The 11,286-nt window shown below is 41.9% G+C and overlaps 1 protein-coding gene across 1 annotated transcript in view; it reads left to right on the top strand.

Annotated features, from left to right (window-relative positions):
• Positions 1-6,352: 6,352 nt before the first annotated feature.
• Positions 6,353-11,286, top strand: part of SH2B3 (SH2B adaptor protein 3) — a 110,539-nt gene continuing 105,605 nt past the window's right edge. Inside the window, exon 1 of the mRNA XM_075178471.1 lies at positions 6,353-7,129. The gene's annotated coding sequence lies outside the window, so the exon portion shown is untranslated. The remainder of the gene's footprint in view (positions 7,130-11,286) is intronic.

Here is an 11,286-nt window from a genome sequence, read left to right as displayed (position 1 = left end):
AGATTTTAACACCTGGTCCCAACAATTTATCTTCTGGATAGACCGTATTATTGCTGTTAAAATTAATATTCTTCCTAGACTATTATACCTTTTCCAAACTCTTCCCATTCACATTCCTCCTTATTTAAATTCCCTCAAAACGAATCATCCAAATTTATTTGGGCAGGTAGACATCCACGTATACGACTCAGGGTTCTGCAGAGGTCCTCGTGGAGTGGTGGTCTAGCTATACCAAAATTCAAAAGATAGTACCTTTCGGCCCAACTCGCTCAGTGCGTCTTATGGAATGGTCCGACATCTGCTAGGGTTTGGGTAACTCTTGAGGCTGAGAGTCTGGGACTGTTTACACCTGCTTCCCTTCTATGGCTCCAGGGCCTGATCAGCCAACAGGCTGACCAGGCCGCAGCCTGGGGCGCTGGGTTGGGGGGGGGCGCAGCAGCGCTGTTTAGTTGAAAAAAAAAATCCTTTTTTTTTTTTTTTGCCCGAATCAACCCACCCGTCCCCTCCCACCCCGCCCCCAAATTCCTACCTTATGCGGTCCACCCATGTGTATGGAGTCCACCTATGACTCCATACACAGGCTCAGCTCCAGTAAGCAAAAGACGGCAGATGACAGCTAATCAAAAGCTGTCAGCTGCCGTCAGTGCTGTGCGCGGTGCGCTGTTCAGTGTGGTCACGTGAGATGTTAACATCTCACGTGACCACCCTAAGCAGACAGACCGCGCCCGCACTGAAACAGCAGTCACCGCCGGAGAAGAACAGAAGATGAGATCACATTTCTTGGCAGGTAAGTAAAAGATTGAATGGCGGCCCAGGGAGTGATAATACACGGGGGGAAAGTCATGCATTTGCAGGCACAGGCACAAATAACTACGGGTGGGGGGGGGGACTCGGGGGATGCAACACAGGCACAAATAACTACTGGGGTGGGGGGGCAGCACAGGCACAAATAACTACTGGGGTGGGGGGGCAACAAAGGCAAAAAAAACTACTGGGGTGGGGGGGGGCAGCACAGGCACAAATAACTACGGGTGGGGGGGGACTCGGGTGATGCAGCACAGGCACAAATAACTACTGGGGTGGGGGGCAACACAGGCACAAATAACTACTGGGGTGGGGGGGGCAGCACAGGCACAAATAACTACGGGTGGGGGGGGACTCGGGGGATGCACACAGGCACAAATAACTACTGGGGTGGGGGGCAACACAGGCACAAATAACTACTGGGATGGGGGGGCAACACAGGCACAAAAAACTACTGGGGTGGGGGGGCAGCACAGGCACAAATAACTACTGGGGTGGGGGAGCAACACAGGCACAAATAACTACTGGGGTGGGGGGGCAGCACAGGCACAAATAGCTACTGGGGTGGGGGGGGCAGCACAGGCACAAATAACTACTAGTGTGGGGGGCAGCACAGGCACAAATAATTACTGGGGGGGGCAGCACAGGCAGAAATAATTATTGGGGGGGCAGCACAAGCACAAATAATTACTGGGGGGGCAGCACAGGCACCAATAATAACTTGGGAGGGGGGAAGCACAGGCACAAATAATTGCTGGGGGGGACAGCACAGGCTCAAATAATTACGGGGGGGAAGCTGCAGGGGGATAAATATTTTTCTCTATATGGGGACCAGAGGTGAGATCATGACTTGGGGGAGGGGGGGGGGGGTAAATAAGCTGCAGAGGGCATAAAAATTATAAATTGGCTAAGGGCTGGGGGTTTAATGAACTGACTGTCAGGGGTTCATAGATGTTAGTATATGATTGTAAATAATTTTCATATCTTTTATTATCTATATATGCCTGTACTAAAGGGTTGTTTTATTTTATCATAATGGAGTGTTGTGTTGTAATCATTCAGGGTTTGTTAACATTTTGCATTTTTGCACATTTTCAATACAGGACCCCAAGGTTTCAGAAGCCAACTGACAATAATACGTCAAGAAGAAGCAAGAGAGGACATCAGGTAGTCTACGCTGCAAGATCAGGTAAGAGAGAACAGCAAAATCTGTCTAACATTGAATGTGGATTTTTACTTAAGTGACATTTTAATGTGTTTTCAAACTGTAGGCCTGATTCATTAATTTAAGGAATAAAAAAAAAAGTAAGTTTTCACTTGAAGAAAACCATGTTACAATACAAGGGGTACATATTAGTTTATTATTTTGCACATAAGTTAAATACTGGCTGTTTTTTAATGTTACACACAAATACTTGCTAGCTAAATGTTTACACTGCAATTTAAAGTTGACCTAGGACATGATCTACCCTAACTATAAATCTCGCCTCACATTTTAATTTACACCCCCCACCAATGCAACATGGTTTTGCCCGCGTGCAAAGTTACAATTTTTGGGGGATTTCCTTTCCTCAATGAATCAGGGCCTGTGAACAGCAGTAGTGAAGGATTTGCATTTATTGATGTCAATAATAATACATACATATATACATACATACACACACACACACACACACACACACACACACACACACACTGGTAAAGTGGGCTGGTAGACTGTCTACTGCCTTAATTGTAAAACTGTTCTAAGTTTCCACTCTGAACACTGTGTATAAATATAGAAATATAGGTTGGCTGGGGCGGAAGGCGTGCCGCCGGGGGGGGGGGGGGGGTTGGGGCGGCAACCGGTGTATTAGCCTGGGGCGGCTGGAACCCTTAATCAGGCCCTGTATGGCTCCCAAGGGCGCGTCATCCCAAAAAAGCTCTGACTCATCCCACAGTCTCCCTCTCTCTGGCTATATGTGACTCATCCACCAGATTGTATGGTCTCTCCCCACATCTCTCCCCATTAGTCCCCCTTTTCAACTATCCTGATTTTCCTCCTGGTCTGCACCACTCCTCGTTCTCTCCATGGCATACCCGAGGGATACGTTTTTTAAATGATATCACCTACAGTGTATTATTTACCCAATTTGCAGACATTCAATTGAAATTTGGCCTGCCTACATGAAACTTTTATCAATACTTACAAATTCGCAACCTCCACTCTACCATGAAATCTCGTCTTACCTCTCGTCCACTCACTACCATCGAGGCAGAGTGTCTGCGCCAAGCATCAACGTCAGGTCTCTTCTCCACTATCGACTCTGAATTAACCTCCCCTTTTATTCCTCCTCGTGACCCTCACGAGGTGGCAGGAGAGCGGGAACTGGGCTACCAACTTGATGAGGAATGGTCGGAAATACGGGAGAATGCCAATGCTCCTCTTTCGATGGTATTAGGTCCCTAGAAGCCTCCATAAGATATTACTTGATTTCTCCGACAGATGTTGGCGTTTATGCTCTGGCGTAGGCTCATTTCTACATATATAGTGGGACTGCCCAAAATTGATCCCATTTTGGCATGAGGTTAAATCCCTGATAGAAACTGTGATTCAAATTTTCCTACCCCTCAATCCTAAATTTTTTCTTCTATCCCTTGGGTTTCACTTGACCACTAGGCACCAAAATAAACCAGCTTGCCACATTATTTCTGCTGCCACATGTCAAATCACCATTTAATGGAGACAGTTGGCTCCCCCCTCCCTTATTGCTGTGACTAACAGGATCCGGCAAACTCACCGCATGGAGTACATGACCAGCATTATTCATAACGCCTCCAAAACCTTTAACAAAGTCTGGGATCTATGGATGTCCTACTTCCAGTACTGCTCCCCCTTTACTTAGGTCACACCCTTCTCCCATTCACTCCCCTCCCCATTTCTACTCTCTACCCCTCTAACCCTGGGGTGGTTCCTGCCACACCACCCTTCTTCCTATCTTCTTTTATTTCCTACCTCTCTGTTTCTCTCTTTCTCTCTTCTTTTTTTTTCTTGCTCTGTTTCTTTCTTAATCTAAATAAAAAACTACCGGTCGTCCTTTTCCCATATCTCTAAAAGAATCTGATTTCTGTCCTCTCCAGCATTAGAGCTCTTCAACTAATGTACTCTACATGACGTACAATGTATTTGATTCTCACTGTGAATCTTATCTGACCGTCAATAAACATTTGTTTAAAAAAAAAAAGGAGAAAGATCGCAATGTTACCCTTAATTAATGCTGGGACTCCCCTTTCCTGTCCTGTTACCTGTCAGCTTATCACTCCTTGTATCACACCAGCACCTACATTATACTTAGCACTGGGCATATGGTTTAACCTGATAGACAGTTCACGCTGTGTAGGAGTTTGTGCACTCAAATACTGGTTAGGTGGGGTAGGAATTTCCACAGTTTAGAAACTTGGGCCATAGAATTATAACCTAGAAGGCTTATACTAAAATGAAAGTGGTTTTACACTTTAAAAATTAACTTTACTTGATCTTCTCCTTCCCAATAACAATACTGTCATTGGAAGCTCACAGGACTTACATAAAACGAAGATTCTGACAAATCATTTTCAGCGCTGCTTTGGTCTCTGCAACACAGAAGGTCCGACACAACGGACTCAACTAGAGCCCCTGTGTCAGATCACCCCTGCTATGGAGAGACACAAACAGCGTCAAAGCTATTTGAGAAAGCTGTATTATTTGTGAGTGTTCAAGTGCAGGTACAAATAGTGGATGATGATCATCATCACTAGCAAACTGCTTGCGATTGGCTGTTTGAAAATACTCTGCTGACACTGCTTTATTCGTTGCTTGTGCATACATTATGCTTTGGTGTGTATGTTCTAAGTAATTTAGGACCTAATTTAGAGTCGGACGCAAAGTCAGTTTAAGAAGTGTAGGAGTGGGTGTGCCGCAGCTTGGTAGGGTATTACGAGTGCCAAGCAACCCCAGTTGCATTCCACGCTTAATACCCTATCGAGCTGCTAACTGCGTGCGCCACCTAATTCCTGCCGCACAGCTTCAGACCTGTTTTGACGTGTGTTGTGTCTAAGCCTCACTGCGGCTAGGATGTATTTACATGGTCACGCCTTCACAATTCCGTGTTCCTCCCATTCTCTCGTAGTGAGTCGCAAGCTGTCGCAGGTGTTAATTGCGTCTAAGATGCAGGCGGATTTGGTGCTTTCTGCACATACGTGATAGTGTTTTTTTGTTGGATGCGCCTAAAATGGACTTTGCGTCCGACTCTAAATGAGGTCCTTTATGTTTTTCATTCACGAGATGGGAAGTTGTTTCTGTTATATAGAGAGCTTTTTTAAGTTTTATTGATGCCTAATAGAGAATGTGTTTTTTGCAAACAAAACAAATGGGTAAAAACATGGTGGTGAGTGTAACTGACGTATGCATATTGCGATAGATGCAGCTTTGCTCATTATAGATTGGGTATTTCCGCCTCCCACTGCCTCTATATAAAATCTCCAGTCAGAGATTTCTGGATGGAGGAGTGGAATCATCTGTTAGATAAATTCCATATAATGTAATAGTACTAAAATTATGAGGCTTTTTGTAAGGTTAGGTGACACTCATCTATCTCAATTAGATGTAAATACTCAGACTGTAAGGGGCACCCCAAACGTGGAGGCACAAAGGTCTGGGGGGCAAAGATAACAAAGATATACCTGAAGTTAAAAACGAAAGCTATACAAGTGGTACAGACTTTATTGCAGCATTTGCCCCACTTGTATGAAAGAACTGTATCACATCTTTAAACCTGGGAATAAATTACTGCAGTTGTGGTGTACTGTTAGGTGTTATGATAAAGAAGAACTCCACGTAAAAGTTACAATTTAGTTTTTTTTTGGCATTGACTATGTCAAACGAAACAAGGGAGCATATACCTGCTTCCTTTACCCTCATTTGGTTGGTCTATCAATGTCTCTAATGTCTGGTGCTGTTCTCCTCTACACATATGGGAAGCTTACAGGGGAATACATTGATAGTACTGCTGCTTACATTACACAGGAGAGAGGACAGCAGTGCTGCACTCTTACAGACATAGCAGGACCAGCTGAAATAGGGGTACACTGCACCTCATGTTTGTATTATTCTATCTAACATTGACAATGTCACCCAAACCTACGCTTTAGTTTGAGTTCTTCAATAACAGAATGTGCCTTGAAGACTGCTCCATTTATTATCAATGAGAATAAACACTGGTATTTAGATATGTGCATGGCCAGCTTTGCACAAATAATTTTTACTCATAACCTCTATGTTCATTGCGTGTCATATCTTATTAATAGACCTGTATTGGTAAACCAACTCCTCTACTAGCTTTCACAAGTACATTTATAGTTATAAGTAGATACGTTGTTCCTGGTCAGCAGCTGTATGGGAGTGCTGCGTGGGGGTATAACATGCACAGGCACATCCCAGATAATAGCTAGTAAGAGGTGTGTGTACAGTAAATGGGAGGATATTAAAGACTGCTGAGTTGCTCCTCCCTCCCACGGTCAGAGGGACGAACTCACTTTCGGTTTTGCACTTATTTTAGGCTCAGAAAGGTCCTTGAAACACATCTCCAACGATCCATTTAACTTTTATTAACTTAATTGTCCGCTATGTGGCACAGTGCTAAGTTAAAGAACCAATCTCTGTTTCCTAGATCAGTCTCACACGGATATCTTGTCACTAAAATAAAATAGGAAGCGTGCATTCGCGTGGATCACCCCTTGCAGCAGCATTGCACTAAATTGTAAGCATTCCAGAGCACGTCTGTTTCTGCTAGTGGGACACTGAGATGATATATGTGCTGATAGTGTGAATGTGCAGTGTAGTGTAGTATTTCATGCAGCACTGTATAAGTTTTGGTGACAGCTTTCCCCAAACTGCCATGTGACAGAGACGTGGTTGTCACCAGTGATCCCTTTGCGCTACTTTCTCGGTTCCACATGCAGAGGACACTACAGGACTGATAGAGAGGAACCCACATCCTGCAGCTTTACATAACAGATCTCACCATGGGAAGCGCGTGTCGTGGAGCCACCAGCGGGGATCTAACGCCGAAAACTCCCTGATCTTCCTGGGATCTCCTACTGGCATCTGACGTCTGTCCCGGGATCTCCTGCAGCTGTCACCCTCACACTTTTATCACGTTTTTCTTAAATTGTGGCGGAAATGATGAGCTTCTAGCAGCTTTATACATATATATATATAGGGGACTGGCTTCTTCTCCGATCATCTTTTGAAAGTTATGGCTTGAGACACCATGGGGTATCGGAAACGAAGAGAATTATCCTGCAGGTAAATGCTCACCATTTAACTATTTCCTTGCCGCAAGGGTATGCAATGTATTTGAGAGGTACAGTACTCAGCCGAGTTCACGTGTGATACCTTAGTGGCTCATATATATCTATCTATAGCTATCAAAATATAACAACCCTCATTCCATTTTTTTGGACCCACAACCCTTTTCCAATACCGGGTAATACAAACTCCACTTTCCTTTGGCGCATTGATGTCTGACCTGTGCATTCGTGACAATGTTGCTGTACGCAGCCGTCTTGGTTGTGCCCCCTCCCAGCAGCCGCCCTCATGTCACTGTGAGATACCATGGTGGTAATGTAGCTGTCAAGCGGTAACACGATGGACTAAATACACCAGTGTCCTGCAGCGGCTTATTCTCTGCCTACACAGCTGAACTCGGTGTTCTCAGCCTGGCAGATATGTATTATCTGTTTCATGGCAGAGTTAGCATGGCAGCAATCATTTCCACCTTCATAGACAATATTACATGAAACTTTCCACACAATTCTTGTAGGTCCTCGGCCATTTGGGGGATGTCGGGGAAACAATGCTGGTTGTGATAAAAGCAGACAATTGCACATGACAGAATCAGGAAGCGCCTGGTAACATGTCCGGATGCATGAACACGAATTTATGTTTTTAGAATGTAGTATGTTGGGTTTGGGAGGTTTGCAGAGTCGATGTAACTAATAGATCCGAGTATATAATTGGTGTTACCCCGGAAGTGCCGTAGACTGCATGTTCTCTGTCCTCCACCTTCAAAGTACTCCATTACACTTACAGGCAGGACAATAGTAGTATATTTTATTTATATAAACACCAGAATATTACAAAATACTTTGAGGGCTGTAATTGTTTTCTTTTAAGATATGTTGCAGGTTATGTGTGGAAACATTTTTGTTGTCTGGGTAATCCCCAGTATTTCACTCTCAGATAGGATTTTTATAGATTTTAAATAGAACATCAAGTAATTTGACTAATATATATTTGGAGAAGTATTATATTTACTTCGGGGAAACACGCAGGATTGTTAACATAGTATCCATTTGTAGAAATTATCTTCATACCAAGGTTTAATTTGTAAAAATGTGTGAAACACAGCCCCAATTTGATTAGAAATTCTCCACTGTATGTATGCAAGGCATTGTGAGAATTTTTGCAGTGCACAATATGCCCTGTTAATATATTAGAGACTGCAAAGAAAATTTAAGTGCAAATTTGGTATCTTAGATGTATGCTGGAGTAGGAAGTTAGGGCAACTTTGATAGCAAACATAATAGAAGTGAATTGTTAACAGGATGCAAACAAGTAAAATGGTTTCTTTTAAGTTTGATTGTATCTTTCTAAGGAAGCCAGAAACACAGACACACCATCAATCAGTTCTGAGGGATTTCCCCCTATAACTTCCTAGCCAGGCACACAATATCTCATGTGCCAGAAGATCACTTGACTGGCACCAACGCAGTTTGTATTTATTAATAAACATCACATATAGAGACTTCCTAGGCTGGTTATTTTTTTATCTAATGTGAAAATAGTATGAAATTAATACACACTAAAAAAAAACCCCACAAAAAAACATTGTTTTAACTTTAGTGCTCCACATAGTGAATGCAGCTTGAACATCTGCTATCTTAGAGATTATTAATGTCATAGAGATTATTAATGTCTATGATAAATCTGTCCCACATGCAAAGGAATGTGTCCAGATCACAAGTGTATAGAGGTTTGTGTGCACCTATGCTATTTACTTGTATTTTTTTCCCCACAAGATAAACACATGGAACATATTTAAAAGTTCCAATAGTAATAACGATGTCAGCACATTGTAATAGCAGTATTCATCTTTTTGTTTTACGTTTTTTTACTAGTTATATGAGCCCAGATTTATCACTGGTGCAACTATCACAATAACTTAATTATTGATTGGCATACACATATTAAAACACAGCTTGTCACTGGACCTCAAGTCCTGGAGACAAGCAGTTTAGTAAGGTAATACTGCATCTGCAGAGTGGTCTAACTTTTTTATTTTATGTGATGTATTTATAATATAATGGTATGCTAACTCTTCCATGGATAACATAGGTTAATTATGAGAAAATAATAACTTAGTAATTCACGCCAAAGCATATACGTGTTTTTAAATTTTTTCTCGTTTTTCATTTGAGGATTCCGGTGTGAGTATTTGGCAACTAATAGGTTAAGATAATTCCCTTTCCCAATTACAAGGCAGAGTGGGATGCAGGGAGCACTGCCGGCGTTAGTATTATGCTTGGAATGTGAGCACTTTGCTGGAAAAGGAAGGAAGCATTTCCTTGTACTTGGTAGGCCCCAGGCCTATGGTGGCAGGAGAGGAATTGGGGAGGTGGGGGTGGGGGGGGGGGGGGCTAGTCACAGATTCTTTTTAATGCACCATCCACAGCTGCCCTGATCTAGGGGGGAAATAAGGTAAATCCAGGCCTGGTAGTGTGAACTTCACTGCTGCCTACTTTTATAGTGGAGGCCTTATAATCAACAAGATCTGTATCTCATGTTTAGTGAGCAAGTCCTGCTAGCTGCTGTATAACTAAGGTGCTTGTACTAGTGAACTTTGTTCATAATTTAGATGATTGTTTACATTGAAAACCATATAGTTAGGATATTTCATGACATCCTTCAGCTGGTTCTAAAAACACATGTGATTTATTATAAACCATTGTGATGTGAGTTTGATGCCTTTCATGATGGGTACTGTCAACATACATTGCCATGTGCATAACCAAGACTTTATTTGGAGTAAATCTATTATAAGTACTTATACCATTTTATCCCACTCCTATTCTTTCACGGTTATTACCCAGATGAAATTGTAAAAAAGTAAACTAAATCCTCATAAATTTGTAATTTGCTGGCGCTATATAAATGATGATGATGATGATAAAGTCACTTCTGTGATGCAACTGCAGAGTGACTCTATGGTAGTACAGACATGTGAATGTCACAAGTTTTCATGGGAACTGAACATTTATTAGATGGTGGGAAATATTGTGACATTTATTTACAGACACACGTTATCCAGAAATACTCAGCTTTATCAACTATTTAGTCACTAGATTACAAACTGCCCCCAAACGATAGTATTTGAGGAGATACTTAAAAAAGATGCTTATGTTTAGCTTGCTATGTACTCTTTCATCTGATTGTGTGGCCGAATCAACTGAGTAATTTGCAGGGACACTGTGTTTCCTGTTGCTTTATGACTGTACACTGAGGCCACTGTGCGACAGAAGCCCAATGGCTTAATTCAAATCTGTTGTATAATATAGCTATCCAGTGTTACTTCTATTCAGATTTAAAGAGATATCACAATATTGATATCTAGGCTTCACTAGGTACAGCTGTAGTAAACCGGAGTAGGCTATGTGACCAGCTAAGACAAGCAGTTCAATAGTTGCAATTATAAAGACATGACTCTAGTAGATCTATCATGATATAATGTCTTGTGCCTGTATGTTCTAGACAGCACTTTTTATATCTCAGTAAGCTTAAAAGTTGCTTACTCAGTTCAGAAACTCTGGGTCTCAAGAACTGTTTTGTGTTTAGTATAACAGTGTTATGATGGTTTTTAATTTATTTATTTAGTGTATATATTTTATTGATGCAAGATATTGTGGCAGGAAATGATGGTAACATATAGGACCGATAATCCAGATTTGCAGAGATCAAAGGGGGACTAGATTTGTTCAGAATTTGCCTAATAAATGTTGTGAGACAGGTGGGGGTCACTGCTAAGTACTTAATGTAATTTATAACTTCTGACTGAGATGCAGTAAGAGTGTGAGGGGTATGTCAGACAGTGGTGTACAAATTGTTCTTAATATTTGGTAAACTGAGGTAATAATGAAACTATATGTAGCAATTCATCTTATTTAATTAACTTATTTAGTGGACCAGATATATTCCCAACATGCATCTCCAATTTTAAGAACATTGCATGACATGGAAATAATAGTCTCATTGTTAATTTTGCAAAGATTTTTATGTGGTACAATAGATTGTAGATTGTGCTATTCCTAACCCTGTTATATGCAGTCATGACTTGGTGGCATGGGGGTTTGTATAATAGTGCAGGTAGCATAAAGTGGACATAAATGCCCTTTAGGGTAAATTTC

Source organism: Mixophyes fleayi, chromosome 1 (genome assembly GCF_038048845.1).
Source record: "Mixophyes fleayi isolate aMixFle1 chromosome 1, aMixFle1.hap1, whole genome shotgun sequence".
NCBI classification, from domain to species: Eukaryota; Metazoa; Chordata; class Amphibia; order Anura; family Limnodynastidae; genus Mixophyes; species Mixophyes fleayi.
Note: the sequence above shows the minus strand (reverse complement) of the source record. Positions and strands in the feature narration are given on the sequence as shown.